This window comes from Aquila chrysaetos, chromosome Z (genome assembly GCF_900496995.4).
Source record: "Aquila chrysaetos chrysaetos chromosome Z, bAquChr1.4, whole genome shotgun sequence".
Classification (NCBI taxonomy): Eukaryota; Metazoa; Chordata; class Aves; order Accipitriformes; family Accipitridae; genus Aquila; species Aquila chrysaetos.
The window spans coordinates 74,028,653-74,051,186 of NC_044030.1; the positions used below are offsets into that span (position 1 = coordinate 74,028,653).

The window sequence follows — 22,534 nt, forward strand, 5'->3', positions numbered from 1 at the left end:
AGTGATTTTATCATTTGTCAGAGCAAGTGAGACTCTGTCTCTGTGGGGAGAGGGTATGCATGTGAGCATATGCATATATGCATTTGTATAATTTCACTTTGAAAACAGTTAAAATGCTCACCTACTGCTTTTCATGTTGAAAGTCCTTGTTTCTGAAATCTTTCTGCTGCCCTTTAAAAACTTTTGGAAAAACCAAGAAGTTTATGTGTTTGCTTTCCTATACTAAAATTCTTCTGTTTGTAACAAGAGAATCTAACACTTTGCCCACAATATTTTTAACTCTTGGTTTCTTTAAAATCACTTTTGATGCATAATGACAAAAATTTTAAATATATAATAGAATAGCTCAGTTGGAAGGAACCTGCAATGATCATCTAGTCCAACTGCCTGACCACTTCAGGACTAACTAAAAATTAAAGCATTTTATTGAGGGCATTGTCCAAATGCCTCTAAACACTGACAGGCTTGGGGCATCGACCACCTCTCTAGGAAGCCTTTTCCAGTGCTTGACCACCCTCTCAGTAAAGAAATGCTTCCTCATGTCCAGTCTGAACCTCCCCAGATGCAGCTTTGAACCATTCCTAATGTAGTTCTTGATCCCCTAAGAAGTCTCTATTTTGGAAGAAACAGTGTACAGTGACCCATACAGACAAGCTGGAGTAATTCTGGAGTTTGCCAATTTGTGTAAAATAAATTTCAACTCTGCCATTTCTAGCTACTACCAAACACCTTATTCACTGGTGAAGTCAGTATCCTGCTGAGACATTGCAATATGTTGTTGCAAATATATGAAACAGTTCTGAATGACTGTGTGGAACAAACTGTGCATTTGGGTCTTCATACGTATTGACTACTGGAAATAAAAAAGAGAGGATTTCTATGATCATGATGAATTCTTTCCTTATTCAACATATTAGAACTGAATTGATGGCATTTCCTTGCTAATGTAGATTTTTACATAGATTTCCTTTAGATGTTTTGGACTCAGTCTTTAAAAACAGAACGTTATGAACAGAGTATATTTTTATTGCTAATTATTTTCCTGTTTATTTTTTACAGTCTCTTCATTAGGAAATTGCAGTTTCTTGTTAAGGACTCCTATGGTGGAACAGCAATAATGGCAACTGTTGACTCAGGAGTGTTGCCCTAATTTTGTTTCTTTAAGGTTGTCTTTCACTCTCCTAATGAAGCAGTCTTAAATGAGCTACTCTTGACCCCCTACATCCACTAAGCACTGTGTGATGAGTAAACTCTCAGTGTGAGACCATGAGAACAATCCCTTTTGTGTATGTTGACGAGGATTTGTGGAAATGAATAACGCTGTGCAAGGTCACGGTAAAATATGCTGACAGAAAAATTGTAAGGAAAAGCAATAGTTAGGTAAAGACAGTGGAAGTATTGCCAGAGTTTAATTAACATGATTAAGCCCTAGAGTTTTATTCTGATAGCTGCTGAGCATGTCCTGAGTGGTGCTGAGCATTCCCAGAAAATAAAAGTTAAATAATATTTAAAGCTTTGACAATTGAACCCTTCACAAGATCAGGTCCAAAATTAGTCCAAACTCTAGACTGTTATTTTTAATAGCAGTAGCAGTAAAAGAATAAAATTGCAAAGAAAAAAGCTAAATAACATTTTCAAAGAACTATATGCATTGGTGAAACTAATTAATATTAAATCAGTACAGGTAATGACTTCCTGAAGCGACATATAATGTCTGAAATATAGCTCTGTATGCATTTTTGCATGAACTGATGGGACAAGCTGCCCCCAAATCTCAGTTTAACTTATCCTTATTTGAATATGGAAATTTAAATAATGAAATTAGATATTTCATTAATTTTTCCAGGTCCATTAAGAACATTTGGCAAATATCTCATAGGAAAATTAGCAGTTGTACTTGATCCAAAATTACGTGACCATTATTAAGCCAAGCTGACTAATGAAACCCATGGCTGGGACATAGTAATGCAATTCAATGAGCCAATTAAATGTCTAAGAGTGGCTTCTAAAGGACTAGACCTGCCCCACAGCTTTGTAGTCCTGCCCTGTCCTTTGCCACCAGAGAACCATTAACTTTGGGTTTTGGAGGGTTAGTTTTTCTGTCAGTTTGTCATTCTGAATCATCTCAGAATCGTATCATGTGAACACTGGAACTTTTACAAAGGAAGCAGCAGGAAGAGCATGTCTGGGGGTGGAAAACTAACATTTTGGCAGGAGTTTGCCATTGCTTCAAGTTGGCTATATTGTTAAACTGCATCCTTTGCTCTTTGGTGGCAGTGCTGCTAAAGCAAGTTAAGCATTCCTAACTTCACCCTGCTTATCTTCAAGCTGGCTCTGTTCTCACCAGGTGGCTGAACAAACACCATCCAACATTTGATGGCAAGGAGAAAACAAGGGTGTGTGAAAGAGCACCTGGGCTCAGGAGAGCTCTGGAGGGCCACGGCTACTCAAACCAGCACTGCCTTCAAAAAAAATCAGCATAAAAATATACCCTTATGAAGATACACTCACGTTCCTGTTACATGTAAGAAAAAATCTCACTGCATGAGTGAACCAGAGAAATCACAGACCTTTAACAGAAAGATGGGACTTAACAACAAGTAGAAGAGTCCACATAAGCACTTAAAGAAAGCGATGTACCTTCCTTTGTGGATTCTCCACTACCACAGTGAGGAGAAAGGTTGTATATGATGAAAAAAGACCTTTTCTAGAGGATGCTAACCTAATCCTGCCATACGTACTTATTTATGACTTTCCTAGAGTGCTTGTTTTGAAATATACCTGAATGTGGATGCTGGATACCTCTCAGTGATTCCGAAAGCTTTTGCATGTGCAAAAATGATGGAAACTGAACATTGCACTCCCTCTGTTGGTCCCATACATCTTGATGGAAACAGCGTAAAAATATGCTAGCAAATAAGTGTAATGTGTGCTAGCTTCAAACATATTTCCTCCATCCCTTTCTAACTTTTGTTAAGGGAAAATATTTTGTAAATGACCACGTTTTTTTATCCTTCATCCTCTTGGCTGCAAACACATGCTCTTCTAGCCACAGTTTATTCATTAGAAGGAAAACCTTTATGAAACCATGGTAAGAGAATGTCAGATCATCATTGACTAGTGTGAATGGTTATATTGGGTTTGCGTGGCAAGGTTTTGGTAGCGGGGGGGCTACAGGGGTGGCTTCTGTAAGAAGCTGCTGGAAGCTTCCCCTGTGCCCGATAGAGCCAATACCAGCTGGCTCCAAGACAGACCCGCCGCTGGCCAAGGCCAAGCCCATCAGGGATGGTGGTAGTGCCTCTGTGATAACAGATTTAAGAAGGGAAAAAAGTTGCAGCAGGCACAGAAGCTGGGTGGGGGAGGAGGTGCTCCAGGCGCCGGAGCAGAGATTCCCCTGCAGCCCGTGGGGAAGACCATGGTAAGGCAGGCTGTCCCCCTGCAGCCCAGGGAGGTCCACGGTGGAGCAGATATCCACCTGCAGCCCAGGGAGGACCCCACGCCAGAGCAGGTGGACAGGCCTGAAGGAGGCTGTGACCCTGTGGGAAGCCCACGCTGGAGCAGGCTCCTGGCAGGACCTGCGGATCCGTGGAGAGAGGGGCCCATACTGGAGCAGGTTTGCTGGCAGGACTTGTGACCCTGCAGAGGACCCATGCTGGAGCAGTCTGTGCCTGAAGGACTGCAGCCCGTGGAAGGGACCCACACTGGAGCAGTTCGTGAAGAACTGCAGCCCATGGGAAGGACTCATGTTGGAGAAGTTCATGGAGGGACCCCACGCTGGAGTAGGGGAGAGTGTGAGGAGTCCTGCACCTGAAGAGGATGAAGCAGCAGAGACAATGTGTGATGAACTGACCTCAACCCCCATTCCCTGTCCCCCTGTGCTGCTGGCGGGGAGGAGGTAGAGAATTTGGGAGTGAAGCTGTGCCCAGGAAGAAGGGAGGGGTGGGGGGGAAGGTGTTTTAAGATTTGGTTTTATTTCTCATTAGCCTACTCTGGTTTGATTGGCAATAAATTAAGTTAATTTTCCCCAAGTTGAGTCTGTTTTGCCTGTGACAGTAATTGCTGAGTCATGTGTCCCTGTCCTTATCTTCACCTACGAGCCTTTTGTCATATTTTTGTTTCCCCTCTCTGGTTGAGGAGGGGAGTGATAGAGTGGCTTTCATGGGCACCTGGCACCCAGCCAGGGTCAACCTACCACAATGGTAGAGACCCAAATAATCTCTAGTGGCTTTACAGTGATTTTTACCTTTCAGTTAGCCATGAATAATGAAAGACCATTTTGTTATTCATCACTGATACTGCTCTTTCAGTAGAATAACTTCACTTTATGAAACTCTGCTTGGTTTCAGTGCATCAAGATTAGTTGTCATCTTATAAAAAAGTATGACAATAATCTCTGCTGGAAAGTACTTCCTGGGCCATCAAGTATAGTGTTCTGATATAGCAGGCAAATATATTATACAGTCTTGGTTAGAAATTTATTGAGCTTGAGGTGCAAATCAGTTGCTATTTTTACCCTAACTCTTTTCATGGTAGGGTATTCCACAGCCTTGCTCACATCTTACTTTTCTTGTTTCCATGCACAAATAACTTGACTGGTGAGGTTGACACACCTGAGGGACAGGATGCTGACCAGAGAGACCTGGACAAGCTCAAGAAGTGGGCCCATGTGAACGTCATGAAGTTCAACAAGGCCAAGTGCAAGGTCCTGCACCTGGGTCAGGGCAACCACCAGTATCAATACAGGCTTGGGGATAACTGGATTGAGAGCAGCCCTGTGGAGAAGGGCTTGGGGTGTTGGTTGACAAGAAGCTTAACATGACCTGGCAATGTGTGCTCATAGCCCAGAAAGCCAATTGTACCTTGGGCTGCATCAAAAGAAGTGTGACCGGCAGGTCGAGGGAGGTGATTCTGCCCCTCTGCTCCGCTCTGGTGAGACCCCACCTGCAGTACTGCGTTCAGCTCTGGGGCCCCCAACATAAGAAGGACATGGACCTGTTGGACAGAGTCCAGAGGAGGGCCTTACAAAAATGATCAGGGGGGTGGAACACCTCCCCTATGAGGACAGGCTGAGAGATTCGGAGTTGTTCAGCCTGGAGAAGAGAAGGCTCCAGGGAGACCTTACTGTGGCCTTCCAGTGCTTAAACTGGGCTTATAAGAAAGATGGGGACAAACTTTTTAGTCGGGCCTGTTGAATAGGACAAGGGGTAATGATTTTAAACTAAAAGAGGGTAGATTCAGATTAGATGTAAGGAAGAAATTTTTTACAATGAGGGTGGTGAAACACTGGAACGGGTTGCCTGGAGAGGTGGTAAATGCTCCATCCCTGGAAACATTCCAGGTCAGACTGGACGGGGCTCTGAGCAACCTGGTCTAGTTGAAGATGTCCCTGCTCATTGCATGGGGGGTTGGACAAGGTGACATTTAAAGGTCCCTTCCAACCCAAACCATTCTATGTTTCTTCCTTTAAATTTCTTCTCTGTTTCAGGACAGTGTCAGTCAGTGAGGGCAGGGAAGAATTCCATAAACCTCCCCAGATGGCTTGTTGCTAAATAATTTATAGACAGCAAAGTATTACGCCTCCCAGTAAAATGAAATATGTAGATATGGTACACTTAGATGCTACATTTATTGAGTGTCAGCGATATTTGCATTACTACAGGAAACCTCTTGCAGGAATATGCTCTACTGTTCTGAAAACATAGTTGATTTACTTTTTGGGTTTGCAGTATAACAGAATACATTTGGAGAATGAGTAGGAAAGTACATTTCTTGAAACTCACATCTGCCTGAGAAGGACCCTGCTGTGGGGCTGTTTAGATACCCATTTAACTCTTCGCATTATTCCATCTTTTGCTCACAGTATTGGAATGTGCCAGACAATATGCTTTTTGAAAGGAAACTAGGGAGTAATTTATCTTCTTTATGTGTGCTAAGCAGAGCAGGAGGGAGAGGCAAGCAGGGATTCACAGCAAGCCATGGAGCAGTGATTAGTAACAGCTGACAGTCTCAAACCAAGACTCTCTTTCTTTGGTTACCTCATTGTAATAACAGAGTACAAAGGACTGACTGTCTTCAAGCCAAGAATCAGAGACCCAGGAACACAGAAAATAGCAGCTCACAATTTTTTTGGTAACAAAACACTACTGCTACCTGCACAGTGCAATTCTAAAAAGACATCCTTCTATGTCCAGACATTTGGACTAAGCTTTCCTGGAAATGGGATTCTTCTGTTGAGCATAAAGCTGCTTATTTTCTGAATCAGGAGTGAAAAAAATGAGCACATTTGCTTAAGAAAAAAGCAAAATGTAATATCGTAAATTATTTCAGTTTAGTTAGGAAAAAAGTTAATTGTGGTAGCTGAAAAGCCAAAGCACATTAAGTTAGCTTGAATACTACAGGACATGTTGTTACAAGACTGAAATAAATATGCTAGTGGTTGTAAGACTTCTATCCTATTCCCCAAGGATGAAAACATTAATTTTCACTTATTCTGAACATATTGCCAAAAATATCTGCTTGAAACATGAAACATACCGCATCCTGGCAAGATACCACTGATAAAGATACCTTTGCCTTCTGGATGGTGTTAAGCACATTACTTAGTGCTCCATAAAAATCCATAATGCAATTTCTTAAAATATATGTGGAAGCTTTTAATCTGCTGAAACGCTGGTCTGAGTTTTGGCAGACTGTGCCTGGAGTCCTTCACAGACATGTTTTTGTATGTGTAGCACTTATTAAATAGCATTCCAGAAATATACAGTGCTTGTGTTATCTGACTGGCTGTATACTATGTGATGAAGCTGTAAACTATTTAGTATCGTAAATCACTTCTGATCTACTTTAGCTGCTACTGAAAAAATAATATGACATCCTTGAGAATACAGATGTGAGATTAGAGGTATCTGTAAAGGAACAGTAGCTAGTAATGCAGTCTAAAGTAAAAATGCATTTGCTTTTACATCTTTGGTATGTTACAGATGTCTGAAGAGACACTCCTGTTGAATTGCCAGAAAAATGAACACAATTCTAGTCAGAGAGGTGCAAGATTTAAAGAATGGAAAATTAAGGTTGCCTGTCTAAAAAAAAATAGAGACGTATCTCTATCTATGTGCAAAATTACATGGTTTTTGGGGTATGGGATTGTACCGGCCTGTAACTTGTCACAGCTCTATGCTGGAGGTTTCACCTTCTCACTCAAAATGTGATCTAGTATTGTTGGCCTGCCAGTTCTTGGCTTCTTCACTAAAACTTCCAATAATAGACTCTAGTTGCAGTGATAGTGTCTTTTATTTGGATGATTGTCCACTAGGATCTGACACTAGTTAAGTTAATTTTATAGCGTTCATGCAGCAGCCATGATTTGGAAAGAAGCTTAGCCCATTTGGATGTGACTCAAATAAGATTTGAAGTAATAGTAGTGTGTTACTAATGCATCTGTTAACAACCTGGTCTTTGGATTTCTGCTTGGAATGTTAATTTTAGCACAATTTTAAAAACCCTGAGATCATCTTTCTTTGCTAATTCAGCAATGTTAAGGTAATTTGGAAAAGAATGGTGTGACATTGCCTTTAGATATGTTCAACAAGACTTCACTTTTTTGAGTAATCTGAAGTTGCTCTGGTAACGGCCCACTCCCTAAAGAATCCTGTGTATTTTTTGTTGTTGCAGTAGCTACTATCTCATCTTCTACCAGGTTTACTAGTAATCAAAATTGCTTTGTCTTTTTTTTTTCTTTCTTTAGAAATCTTGTCAGTGACACAACACTGATTGGTGCATCTGTGTCCAACTTAAAAGTGATAAATTTTCATTTTGCTTTCAAGCTAGCAGTTCATTCCTCTGCTGCTGTTTTATCCATTGCTCTTCCAGAGAATTTATCTGAGCTGTTCATGGAGCTGTTGCTCTCCTTTTTGTCTATGTTATACACATCCTGCTGGTGTTTACATGTTCTTGTAATCCTTTCAGTTTATTACATTCCTTCCCATGTGCCATGCATTTTTTCAGTTTGTACTATTTTGCAACAGTATGTATGCTTCCATAGACTGTTCTTGATGAATTCACACTTTGTTCACTGACTTTTCTCCTCTCACACCTCAAGTATAGTTTTAATTTCTGCAAGTTGTAGTGCTATCTGCATTCACATGAAGCAACATAAATCACTTTGAATGGAGCTCCATGCTGCCGTTGCTATTCTGCTCCCCATATTGATATAAAATTAGCTCAGTTATCTGTCTATGACAGTGAAGTCAGCAATGTCGACAACATCTCAATCTGGGGAAGTTTGTCCTGAAAGACATTACCCCTAATACTGTATTGACTTTGGTGCAGGACCTAGTATAGTGGGGCCTCAGTCCCTCTGACTGCTTGAGTACAAAAAAGATGCACCACTACGTACTATTATCTCTCTGCATCAAAAGGAAATGCATGTCGCTCTTTCATGTCTCTAAGTCATTATTTTCATTAGAAATTGCAGAACAGTAACTAATTTGACAATACGGAGTACTTTTAGATTCTCATTTTTCAAAGAATCACATTAACTTGGATTTGATAAGAAAAATTCTGCATGTGAAGTTTTATGTGGCATCAAAAAATGTGAATCTTGTATTAATAAAGAATCTAGAAACAATCTGAGACTTCCTTTATCAAGTATAGCAAAATCTATTTAAAGAGCATGGGATCTGATGCGACAAAATTTGAAAACATTTGTATAGAATTTAGAAATAGAATAGAAAATATAGAAATAGCAGCATTTTAAAACACCACTTACAATCTATAAGTTAACATCTTGATAATGAATAAGAACATTCTAATGCATAACATCATAAGCATTTTTCCATTTTTTTCATGGGCCATAGGAGTAAATCGTAGTTTAATTACACCCTAAACCCCCCCCCCCAAGAATTTAATGGGTAACAATCAAATCAACTTTAGGAAAAAAATACTTCCTATTTGTGAATTTAACGTCCTCTGGTAATATGCCATATGAATACTAAGGAGTCATTACTTTAGCTGCAATTAGTGTATTACATTTTAAATTGTTGTTATAATTTGGGTTTTTTTTCACAATTCAGTAATGATGTTAAGGCTGTTCTGAGAACTCATTACGAAAGTGTGGAATTGGAATTTCTTGTGAACAAGCTTTTGTTTTCCTTCTTTTCTCTCCTTTGTTTCAGTGACCTCTTGAACTTTGGGTCACTGATTCAGTTACAGCCTTACAACATCAAAGCCGTACATTTTTTGCTTTCTCTTTCTCTACCTTACAGACTTGTAGGAGGCAATGGAAAGTAGTTAAGGCTTCCTCTGGAATGCCTGACAGTAGCAATCAGTGCTTTTTAATAATATTATTCAGCTTTTTTCCAGGGTGTTACAGTGCTAAGTACAGCTGAAAAATAGGTTTTGGCTTCCACAATTCAAGTATTACACAGTTGCCATCTGGGCATCATCTGCTTGCAGGAGATGAATTTCCATGAGAAGTCTGAGGTACCAAAGAAAATATCAGCTCTTTTTAAACTAAACGCATGAAAGACAGGAGAGGTTTTTTAGATCATTGTTATTATTGGACTGTGATGTTCTGCAGAACAGAAAAGAAGCCTATTTACTTTTTAACAAACTATTAAACATCCTATCTTGAATTTGAAAGCTTTATTTTCTTTATGGATGTGGGCCCTTTGCACAGCTTCATTAGCCTTGAGCCAGATATTAGGCAGGCTTAGTAAGCTAATGTTCTCTAACTTTGTTTTCAGGATTTGGGGAGTTAAGACATACTGCAATTTTAAATATTGGACAAAGCTGATTTTTAGTGCAAGAATGTATTCATTAATGAAATAGCCATTCATTAGATGAACTCTTGACCAAAACCTACTTTTTCTCTATGAAAAGAAACTATATTCACTGGAGAATCTCTGATATTATCTAAGTATTCAGATCTAAGTTAGAAGTGGGTGGTGAAATGTCAGAATAAAGTAAGTATTTAGCTTTGCATATGAGCAGAGAGAAAATAAAAGAGCTGTTTATGGAGGAAAGAATAAGCATTAGTATGTTAATTCTAGTGCAAACAGTGCACTTCTAGTACGATGCTGTACTTTTTCTTATCTACCACCAGTAAGGAGCTAGTGGTACAGTTATCTGAGGATGAAAAGGTGTAATTATCTGAAAAAACATTAATTCTGTTTAAGTATATTATTATTACTACAAACCAAAGCCTGATCCTGAGCACATGCTTAACTGAGGCATCTAAATAAATGTTTGTGTTAATGTACTTGATCCAAAAACTTCTTCACAACTTGTGATATGCTTGAAGCCCATCAAACTCTTCAGTGAAGTAGAGATGAATATTGCTTAAAGATTAATACCAGATCTGATAACTCTAACTACTCAGGAACTAAAACTCATGCTCTCCAAATACTGGAATACTTTAAACCCCCAAATTTTTTCAAATAAGTGCTCTTTGTTGTGTGACTCTTGATTTTTCAGAATACAGTCAGGATCTATTCTTGAGCTTTTCTTCACAACCAGGGGGCCAGGAATTTAATTTGCTTTGATACTTGACTCCCAGAGGTGATGGGTCTTTAAGAATAACATTAAGATCTGAAAGCTTCTGTTGGCATGGGAGTTGAGCACTTGACTGTTTTCTTTATTTGCATGTTTCTTACTCAGTATTAGAACTGAATTGCTATTCAGTTGTGTGAAACTGTAAAGAATTTTATCTTTTCATTCCCACATGATATGGCCAAATAAATAATGAGACTTTTTTTTTTTTGCACAAGCCTTTCTGTATCCTCATATTTTCACTTCTCAACAGTGAGAGATCAACACTGTTGAGAAGTGTTGTAGACAACACTTTGTAGATCAACATTGGTATATCTGCTTTTGGTAGACTCCTGCAGAGAAAAAAGTCCTTTCAAGATATTATGAATAGAAAGAATACATGGAGCTTTTTTATCTGGTGAGCCACGGATCCAAAGTTTAAGAGCTTGCCATCCCAGGTGCTTTTCTTCCAGTTTTGCTAGATGTAACTGTCTTCACAGTAACAGGAACTGAAAGTTTGTGGTATACTAAACTGCCCTGTTTGCTAAGTGTACAAACCTCTGAGGAATCTGTGTTTGTACTGATTGCACGTGTCCCTCTTTCAGATGGAAATGCCATGCTTTACAATGATGAGCACTTGGTCAAGATAAAAAATGCTAAATATAGGAACTTTCTTAACCTGAGAATGACATGAGACTCAAGAAAGACCAAACTTGAGAACAGGTGGGGGCCTGTAGGATTTTCTTTTTTCCCCATTTCTGGAATTCAGGTGGTACTTGCTACCTTCCAGATACACACAGATGGGCTTTTAGGTAAATTGAATTAACTTGGCTGTGGTATGTATCAGTGGCATCATTCAGTGAAACCTGGGAAGATCAAGTCCTAGAAAGAATCAAAGGAAAAAGGCCTTGTGTAAATGGGGAATTGTCATCAGAGTGGCCCAAGTAAAATATCTGAGGCAATGCATAGAAGTAGCAGACTATGCCCAGACCTAGCTGAAACTGATGCTTTCTAGAATAAGCCATAACCACAAAAAACCAGTCCTTTCTGGGATTGGTGGTATGTTACAAGAGTTTTGTGTCAAACTTCAGCAGTATAACAGCACCCTGGACTCACTTGCATGAGGAAATCCAGATCTGACTGTGACCCTGAAAAAGTTCACATTGAGAGACTTTCCACCCAATTAACAAAATCTCTAAGGAGATTCTAAGTTTCAGCAAACATTTTGCTGCATTCATGGCTGCCTCAGGCACTCATCTGGAGACAACATTGTAACAAAAGAATATGAAAAGGTATGCTACACTGTGCCAGTCACATCTCTGCAAAAAGTTATCAGCTATGAAAAGGAGCTATGACACAACTGCAAAGCAATTCCTAGCAATGAAGCAAGCTCTTAAATATTTGTGGAGGTATTTTTGAGAGATTCTTCATGCCATATACAACAGCATTGTTTATATTTTGTTGCACTCGTTTCTCAAGATCTGAACTGGAGGATATAGAATATGTTCAGAAACACCCTGGAAGAGAAAGTAAAGAAAAAGTATGCACTAACAGGAGTGCCTGGATGAGAGGAATTGTAGCCAATGGAGGATCTGCTTTGTGACTCCCTAACATGCAGCTCAAATCCCAGATGTTGCTGTTCCTTAGTTGTATCTGTAGTCTCAACAATTCATTAGAGATTTGCCTCTGTTTTCTCCTTCTTATCCTCCAGCACTAGTGAGAGCTGCACCATGTGGCCGGATACCAGGATGAACAATTAGCTGGGCAGCTTTCCTCCTCTTCCAGACAACCCAACTTCTTACTGGAACCCAGACCCAGGGCTTAGTCCTGTAGCTCTTGTGGTGCACAGTGACTTGTTCTCCATTGCTCAGAGCACAGGTGGGGCATCCAGCAGTGCTATCAAGAGGCAAGTGTTCAGTATCTCTACCTCCAGTAGTGGTGGTAATGATGGCTCTGCCTTATAGGAGTTTATAATCCAAATAAATGGCTGAAGGACAGCATGTAGGAGATCCAGCAATTAATTTTGAGAATTAAATGGAAATAATGTATTATAGGTCAACAACTGCCCATTATCAAAACATGGAAAAAAAAATCAGGGTGAAAACAAGGGTAGAGGACCTAATGATAGCATTACAGTCTCCTGTTTCTGAAAGATGACAACCTTCTGTGTGTGTCTGCAGTTGGTCCTTCTGCAATGATCTGTGTAGCTGACGCAGTGATTCAGAAAGTACTTTGTGTCTGTCAGATTTTACAACATTGATGAAAGGATGATATGTGTTACTTCTGCTGTTGTTTAAGTACTCTGAGTAATGTTCCTGCTGTCCCCCAAATGCAGCCTCAGGAACTTTCTTGATTAGATTCTTCTGGTCTTCATGAGCAGTTACAGCAAAGACAAACTGACAAAGAAGCAAATACAATGGATTTGTGCTACATTCACATGTAGGAAATGGGGATGCAGATCATGGTATTCAGGCTAGTGGTAAAAGAGGTGAAAGGATTAGGAAACTGAAAGCCTGAATGAAGCCTCTGTGTACCTAACTATCTCTTCGTAACTCTTCACAAGTTTTCATACTGGTTTTTGTCATACTTTGTTAATGGCTCTTACACTGTTGTTATTTGTCAACTTCCCAAGAGTGGCATAATTAAGAGCTGCTGATATTGTTGTGCATAGTTCTTTCCTTCTTTCTTGACATATGATTTGCCTTATCTCTTTTATTTTTAAGTCTAATTTCATGTCAGTGGAGTGAGTTTACATTTGTTGAAAGTGAAATGATTCTCAGATCCTGGAATAGTTTTTCCTTGGTTTTGAACTGGCTCTGGAAAAAGCTGTGTATGTCAGAAAGCTCAAAGTGTTGACATTAGTCATTTCCTTAGAGCAGTTGGTAAGTGAAATCTTAACATGTGAAAACAGAGAAACCCTTTCAATCTGATATGAAATTCTATGGAGTGCAACAGTAACATAAACCTATGGGAAATTAATCAGTCCAATGGCTGGCCAAGTAATTTCTTTGTCTTCATCTCTACCTGACAACAGATTCTTACTGAAAGACTTTGAAGAAACAGAAGAAGATAGTGTTCACTACCCTTGCTTGCCCTCCTTGTATCTAGCTACCACTGGGGACTAGGGCCTTCCAAATGGCTAGTTCCCCAAATTTAAGGGTCAATGATGGCTGTTATCTGTGAACTCTACAGTTTCATTTTGAAACTATTAACTTCTGGCTTGTGGCACTGCACAACACAATTTAATTGTGTGCTGTGTGAAGAAGTACTTCCTTTTCTTTATTATAAATGCACGCCCTAGTTATTTCATTGGGCACCTCATATTTTCCTTATTATGAAAACTAATTGTGAGATATAATAATAGTTACTCCATCTAAGCTTCTACAAATGATTAATGATCTCTGTGGACTTTTATGGTGACCTTCTATGGTTGTATCTTTTTCATGCCAAGAAGTTGTAGTCTGTTTAATCCCTCCTTGCATTTCACTAGAACTCCATTGCACTAATAAGACCTGTCACCTTCTCTGGACTGTTCACAGGGAGTCTGAGAACCCTTGCCTGTGTACTAGTGGCCATCTGAGAGCTTGTGATTAGGTGTAGTATAGGTGTAGCACATTCCCCTTTCCCAGGTGTATTACTTTGCTCTTGGCACCATTCTAGTTCATCTGTCATGTTATCACAGAGTTACTCGTTATTGAAGACATCGTTCTTTACAGTTTCAGTCTTCAATATCCTGAATAAAATGCTTGCTCTCAGTGTCCTAGTTCCCAAAATTTTGCTGTACAAAATACAAACTCAAGTCTTCTCCATTTACAATCTAATGTAGCTGATTTTACATTTTATAATATTTTAAGTTAAGTATTTTTAATTTTCAGGTGTGCTGTTTTTCTGTAACCAATTTGTATTTGTTTGTATCAAACTCAAAAAATTGTTTTGAGCTGTCCCTAGGATATTTTTAGTTCTTCTGCCTTTGAAATAGAAATTTTAATAGAGAGACAGTGTGGATTTACAATGGTCCAACAGTGCTCAGGCAGGATGCTTTAACTCTTACGTGTTCTTCCAGTTTTTGCTTTTTGTTTTGCCAGTGACTTGCCTGTCAGCAAACAAAGTCTTGATGTTATGCATTTGAACTAAGATAAAAAATCAAAACTAAGTCTTTGAGGATGGGAGGTTGTTACCTATCACCAACTCAGTTGGAATCCCATGCAGAATGGAAATTGAATAATAGTGTATAACAATTGGTTATTCAATATTTGTGAAAATAATAAAAGTAGTGGTTCACTATGAAAAGCTATAGGTTGCAATGAAATTTTAATCAGCCTTTAATTAAGGGCTTCCAGCAAACTTGAATGATTTTAGAGGTTTTTTTTTTTTTAGTTTTGCTGTCTTTAATTATTGCAGACTTTGTTCTTGAACACCCTTGCTGTTTGTGCATTACTGCTTGCAGAGACTAAGACTTCAAAAACACAGTGCTGCATACTTTCTGCTTTTGGATGCTTAGGTTTTCTTTTTTAAGGTATAATCAAATTTTATTTTATACCAAGTGTCATTATATGCAGAAATTTCATCTCTGCTTTTATTGCATTTTAATTTTTAGTGGGATCTGGGTTCAGTTAGAATTGTTCTCTCAGGCTTTTTTGAAGATAGATTGCTGTGCATTTCCTATTGCAAAATTGTTTCAGAAATGGTTGAGAATTGAGTTATATTTTCATTTTATGATCCTTTCTGTAGCTCCTTGCTTTTAGTATTTGCATAGATTGAGATATATAGCACTTTCTGAGTAAGAGTTTCCACCCAAAGATGTATTTATTGTACACATATGTATGACATTTCGTTATGATTTTCTAACATCCATGCCTTGCACAATGCTTTCTGACTTCCAACTGGGTATAGTTTGTTTCCTCCTGGAGCACTTTCTGTGTAAAAACTTGTTCAGGACACATATTTAGGATGTCATAGTCAAACTGATTGCCAACACACACTGAATGTGCATATAGTTCTTTTTGTGTTTCAACTTGAAAGTTTATGTTTCTAGGTGCTGAATAGTTTCCAAACTACCTTTTTTACTTATTGATTTTTCAAAATGTAGCTGCCTGATACTAAACCTCACTTTTTAAACTTTTAAAAGCTTTGTCCAAAATACTTTAGAAGTACATGACATAATTATTAAACTTATCCTGCCCACATTCCCTTAAAGATTGTGGAAAGGAACAGTATAAGAAGGTTCCAATATTTTATTGTTTGAGTGCCTGTCTCAATAATGGTTATTAGAAGCTGTATGCCAGACTTTATAGACATTTGTTTTATACAATAATACAGGTACTGAAGAGCAGGTGCTTAAAGTAATTATGTGTATAAGGTTTCATGTTTATATATTTTTAGCTGCTGTTGGCCCTCATCTACCATAAAGATGCTAGCCTGAGATGAAATTGTTACAGAACATGGATCAACACTAGTAATGTTTCTTCAATTATTTCTTTATCCCTATAGGAAATCCCATTTACAAGATGACTGGATCTTTACAAACTTAGTAACTTGCATGCCCACATTTTTAGCTACAGATTTTGGACACACACAGATCAAAGCATGAGTTTTCCTTTTTTTGTGGAAAAAAAGGGTTTGGATGTTCAAATTAAATAGCACTGTCATACAGTTATGCAAATTGCATATATAAATACTTATATGAATGCATAAACTGATGTGTGCATGAAATGTGCAAGTGCATAAAATCAAAGCTGCCATGCAATTAAGCTTTTACAACGTTGGCATGCTTATATAATATTGGGTGGGGGAGAAAGAGGAAAGAGTTGCCTGAAAAAGAAGGTAAGTTACTTTTTAAAATAACATTTAATGTATTAAAAGAAAGGCATAAGTAAAAAAAAATATACTCCTAGGATGTTCATGGATTGGTGACTCATAGCAGGCTTACTACTGTAGGAGGTATCTACAGGGTTCCTCTGTAGCAAGCTTCCAATACAAATATACAGGCAGCTCAAATACACTGCCAATCCAAAAGGTGCTTCACTCATAGAGAATCTGTCAATTCTCTTCTTTTCCCTATAACTAGAGTCAACTGAGATCAGTATAAAGCTTTTCATTGATTTGATGGGTTTTGCTTATTTTGACTTCTAAAATAATTTCTCGAGAACATGCAAAAATGAGAGAATTTTGGGAAAATCAGAAAATTTCCAAATTTTGGAATTTGGAAAATGGATTCATTGCTCTGGTGACCACCTAAGCTGAGCAAACACTGCCTAATTGTTTCTCAATTTACATGTATGAACTATATGAACTGAATCAGGAATGCTATATTTCTTGAACTGAAACACAGAAGAGTAAGACTGAATTTTGTTAATAATTTTGGTTTCTAGCTTTACTGTGAGTATCCAAGATGTTGCACAGGCACTGGTTATAGGTCTGTTCTGCCAGAATGATTTAAAGGGAATTACTGCTAGGCCCTCCTTTTCCTTCCTGGGAGAAGGATAATGCTGGCTCCACAGCATTTGTTCCCCTCTCTGGAATCCTGCTAAATAAGAGACTTTCCATCTGTTGAAATTACCATAAACATTTGTGGCTGATATGAGACAGCACCTGGGACCTTGTAGTAAGTGATAGCCTTTTTTCCACAATAGACTTGTCAGCGAGTAGACAGGAGAACACTGGAAATACACAGAGACTTCACGCAGTATGGCTCCTGCGTCCACAAACCTAGACACAGGAAGGATTCCCAGCCTCTTTTTTGAAGAGGTGATGCGCAGGTCTCTTTATGAGACCTTCCTATTGTGTGCTCTGATGTGAGGGGTTAGGATGAGCAAATTGAAAATTCTGGCCCTTTATGTTTACTGCTATTTATTTAATACGTTAATAAAGGACATTATAATTGTCAAAATGAAAAATGCTAATAATTTACTAGAGGATAGGTGTTTTGATAAGTTTTAATAGCATTTGCATCCAGTTACACTTGATCAGTCCTTTGCTGCCTCATTCTAAATATTGGAAAGGCAAATAAAAAACCTAATTTCTTAAATTTAATAACATGAGACTGTAATATTTTCTAGAATTATGTCTTTACAGAAGACTGGCTACAGCTGCTATCTGAATGTGGGAGGCTGTGCCATTGTATCACAGTTCCCTGTCATACAACCTAGTTTAGGTCCATCACACCATATGCTAACGTCAGGAGAATTTTTTTTAACTTCATCATTAACACTTTCCTGTTAAACAGTTGTATACAGTGAAAAAATATGGTCCATTTATGCATATCTGATTATTAGTGATATCATCATAACTAGCTGCAAGCAGTCACTAGGTAACTTTGGGTGTAGTATTTCTACAGCGACTTTCTCAGTGATGGCCCCATATACCATCCTTGGCTGTAATTATTTGCTTATTTCCATCTCTACAGTGATACAAGTAAAATAGCTATACACACAGCTGAGCTATATACACATAGCTATATACACAATAGCTATATACTCAGCTGACCTGTGACAACTTAATCTATATGTCTCCATTAAAATTTCCATCATATATAGTTATCTTCATTTCCGCCCAGTAGCTGTAAAAAAACTTCACCAGCACTACATCTGAAAGCAGAAAGAAAGCAGAGATACAAAAGGGAAATATCATTTGCCTAAGGTTATACAACATGACATGGCATTAATTTTCCACATTTTACATCCATAAATTGCTTTGGGCAAAATATGGCTTTTCAGCAGTTGAATCTGTTCATATCCAGATGTTGTGTTTTTCCTGACTTACGTAAGGGAGTGGCTTGGAGACTATTCAGGTTCAGTTGTTTCTTTGAATATTATCCTTGTTTCATTATAGGTAATTTCAAGCAACTGCATCTGCAACTTGTCTGTTAATTGTGATCTCTACTTGCATTTTGTTTTGTTACTCGAGTCACTCTGTGTGCCTTTTTTTTTATCTCAGTGAGGGGATAGACCGTGTTCCTTACTACTTGTTTTTAACATTGTCACTGTTCATTGCACTCCTTTGATAGCTGAAATCAAAAGCATCATATGTACATCTAAGGTTAGTTAAGAGACATCCACACATGGAAATTTCAGCTTTCTGCACTTTGTCAACACGTTCTATAGCTTTTGTGGTGGTAAACACTATGAACATGTTGAAAAACCAGGGGTTAAAAATCTTATGTCTCTGAGCCTGCCCAAAGGAAAGTCACTTGTGTCTCTGCAGTTATCAGTGTTGTAGTCTGTTATTAAGAGGCTGCATCAGAGGCAGGGAAGTTTCTGTATCTTCCAGAATCTGTGAAAGACAGCCATGTCATTATTTGAATTAGAAAGGGGAGTGAATATAAACAAAGACATACTACAAACTACATACTAAGATGTTTTTCTTCTTTGAGGTAAACCTTCCATGCTCAGGCTTCTAAACTGTTTTACTATACAGCCTCCTTTTGTGTAAGAAGATTCACAGTCTTTTTCTTTGTGTTTGTACAGAATCTTGCACACAAAATCCTGGTGTGTGATTAAGATTCGTTTGCACCATATTAGTGTTTCTCCCATTAACAGTTTGGACAAGCATTGGACAAGCATTATCATCTAATGCACATTGTGTTGCACTGATAATCATTGACGAGCCAGTGGACCTCACTGTTTCACTGTTTCTACATTCCCTTTCTCCTTCCCCGGCTTGATTACTGTTAGTAAATAAACAATTTTCATACTGTTTCTGCAATGTGCAGGAAAAATTAGTCTCAAATTTTGACTGGGCTTTTTATGCTTTGCTATATTTTACCAGACAAAGATACTTGAAAGAAATGCACAGAATTTAATCCTAGTTTACTTGCATTTAAAAGTAGATGTCCCTGTACAACTAAATTCCAAGCTTCCACAATTTGGGGGAAGGAGAAACAGCCTATCTATTAAACTGAGCTATGACCAGAATTGTGAAAATATTTGCCAACAACCCTTGCAAAATTTCTCTAGCTTTAATATTTGTCACAAATGTCATGTTCCAGCTACGCTTTTTATAAAGACTAGTCATGAATCATTTTTTGTGAATGTGATTTCAGGAAATACATAGTTTGGTTAAGAAAAAGTACCTCATTCTGACACCCTTATATTCACTGAATAACTGAAACATGCAGATAAAACTTGTGGGCCAGTTTTAAGGTCTGGAATTTCAATTTCATTATGATCTTGCTATAACAGCTCAAAAAATGTTAATGCATAGTAGTCTTAATGCTGGTGCAAATCTTGCAGTCTTTGCCTATTTCATGACAAGTTCAATTGTTATCATATGCATATATATTTATTTTATATACCTTTAAGGGACAATGCATATTTTAAAATAATTATGTCAAGAAATTTGTTTATGTCAAATGCTTCAAATTATAATCAAATAAGAAGGTATAAAATATTTTGAACTCCTATAACTGCAACAAATTCAAAACAGAAATGGAGCAAAATTGTCAGCCCTGTGTTTGTATAAGAATTCGGGTCAGATTTGTCCATAAAATAATCCAGATGGGAATTTAATCTATTTCTTTGGTTATTTATGCTGCCTCCCATATACTGTGCTTTAATTTTGCCTTTGACTTTGTAACAGATACTGATTGGGAATGCTGACTTGGGAGTTCTCCCATCTGAAAGACTGTAGAGAATAAAGACCAGCATAGAGTATGCAGCTGGATTTGTGTCTAAACCACAAAAGATAAAGAATACAGGTATCCATATAATCATATTTTCCTATAACCAGTAGAAGATGGTGAAAGGTATGCATACAACCTCCATTTTCTCCCAAGCAGATGTTAGTACATGCCTTGTAACATACACATCAGAAGACAGAATCTCATGGAGAAAACTGTATACCTGCTTAAGCCACATGCAATAATGGTAAGTCACAAGGCAAATGTGAGTGGAAACCTGAATATGAGTCTGCACTGTTTCTTTCACGAAGGTACCAAAACAGGCTATAGAGAAATGTAGCTGGGTTGACTTCACCTTTTATAGTTTATTATCCCAAGAGTCTGTGAATAACCGTCAGAACTGTTTACCTGTATAGCAGAAGTCTTCACTTTCTCAATTTATGTTGCACTTACATAACAGCCCATAGCTTCTATATTTATTACTTTGTTTTTATTGCTCTAATTTCTTTGACATTCACAAAATTTGTGAAGGAATGTAATCATCCCCAGCCTATTTCTAATACCTCAGAGACCATATGTTCTAATATTGTCACAACCAGTTATATTGAGCACACTTACATAAATACAAATGGAAACCCAGAACATCATATCTGGGAGACACTGTCATGCCTGCAAAGAGCAAAAAATATTTATTCAGATCATTTACAATTGGAAGAAGCAATTATATTATCAGCGTGCAAGGCCCTGGAGGAATCTTCTTGAGGTTAGTTAAGAGGCATCCACTTTGCTTTGCCAAACAAAACACAGGAAATAAGAGATTTGGCTCATGGATGCCAAGAGCGGTCTTAAGACTGACTTGAGAAATATAAGACTTTTACCCAACTAATTATCCTGTAATGTGTAAAAAAAGAGAAACCAATAGAATCTATAAAATTGCACAGTAGTATACCTGTAAAGGTTATAGTTCATTATTATTTAGATGTTCAATAATACCTGTATATTTACTTGAGTATCAGAGTTCTGTAGCAAATATGTAAGAGCATCTTTTTTTAAAAAAAAACCAATTTGTATGCTAAATGAGGTATTTTTCAGTGTAGAAAACAGGTTTTCAACAGTTTCAGCAATGAACAGGGAAATATCTTTTAATCCCATGAAAAAAGACATAGTCCTCTTGTATTTAATGATTTTTTTAAAAGAATTAAATCTGTCATTTGTGAATTGCATTGAGTTTTCTCTGATTATTCCCTGCCAGACTAAAGAAGTTTAAAATGTTGTTATTCACCTTGAAAATTACTGTCTCTACTTCAAAGGGAAACTCTAAGAATAATCTATTTAATATTGCAAGGCCCTTGTATGATAAGACAAATCTTATAGATATATAAGATTTCTCTTTGCCACAAACCTTTATATAATAAAGGAAATTATTGTTATGATAAAAGGGCATAAAAAAGGATAAAGGTCTCAAAAAAATTTAAAGGGAAAAAAAGCCATCAAAAAGAAGGGTATTGTTTGAATCCAGAGGTTGAAGATTCTTTTCAGAATAGAACTACTTGGAAACTCATTGTTCTGGTGTTTCGTAAAGTCTCTGAGACGTGGTGATACAGCAGATGATCTTGTTTTGTCACAAGGCCAGCTCCTTGTGATGCTTACGACTCTCTGAAGTGGATTTGCTGATCTTTCCCTGAACAAAGTGTTTCTTCTTAAAATCTTGAAAGTGAATTCAAATCCTTGTATAGGATGATCTACCTAATTTCCTGTTTTATCTTGAGCTCTTTCAAAGAACCAACATGGATGCAGAGTTACGAGGAACTGAGCAGGTAAATTCTCCTGCAATAACTCATCCTACAAAATGGAGCAGCAATGCCAGACTCAGCTGACACTGAAAAAGGGTGACCATCTCTCCTTTTCTACTTTTAATGGTTCTTCTATCAGCCAACCTGGGAAGTTCTGCAGTTGGAAGGGACAAGAAGACTGCAAGGAGATATGACATGTAACAGAATTATACACTGGTTGGGAATAAAACCTGTCATTGTTTGCCCTACAAGATTTAAAATTTTCTCTCTAGTTTCAGTGTTCATTAAGCTTTCATTATCCATATAATACGTGTGTATAGAAACAAGCTTTAGTTTCTCCTTGAAATATGTGAAGGCAAATGATCTCGTAACTGTGAATACCCTAGTTTTCTGCTGTTGTATTAACAGCTTATATACATATATGCTATCTTTGGTATCTGTGAAGGTGGAGTGTATGCTCATTTGCATTTGTAGGGGAGGTCTTAATGTTAAAGTATTTGAAAATCGTTGAAATAGAGAACAGCTTATAATGTCTGGATCCTCTGACAATTAAGGTAGTATATTAGGTGTTTAGAACGTAGGACTTCACAGTGGCTGG

General features: G+C 37.8%; 1 protein-coding gene and 1 long non-coding RNA gene across 3 annotated transcripts in view; both read right to left on the reverse strand.

Annotated features, from left to right (window-relative positions):
- The window catches only part of SLC1A3 (solute carrier family 1 member 3), a 69,878-nt gene that overhangs the window by 25,769 nt on the left and 21,575 nt on the right, over positions 1-22,534 (reverse strand). The window lies entirely within an intron of this gene.
- On the reverse strand, positions 17,445-20,813 carry LOC115336976. Its single transcript, XR_003922001.1, has 2 exons — positions 20,762-20,813; positions 17,445-18,798 (listed from the first exon to the last, which is right to left on the reverse strand). It is a non-coding gene; the product is annotated as an uncharacterized LOC115336976 (long non-coding RNA).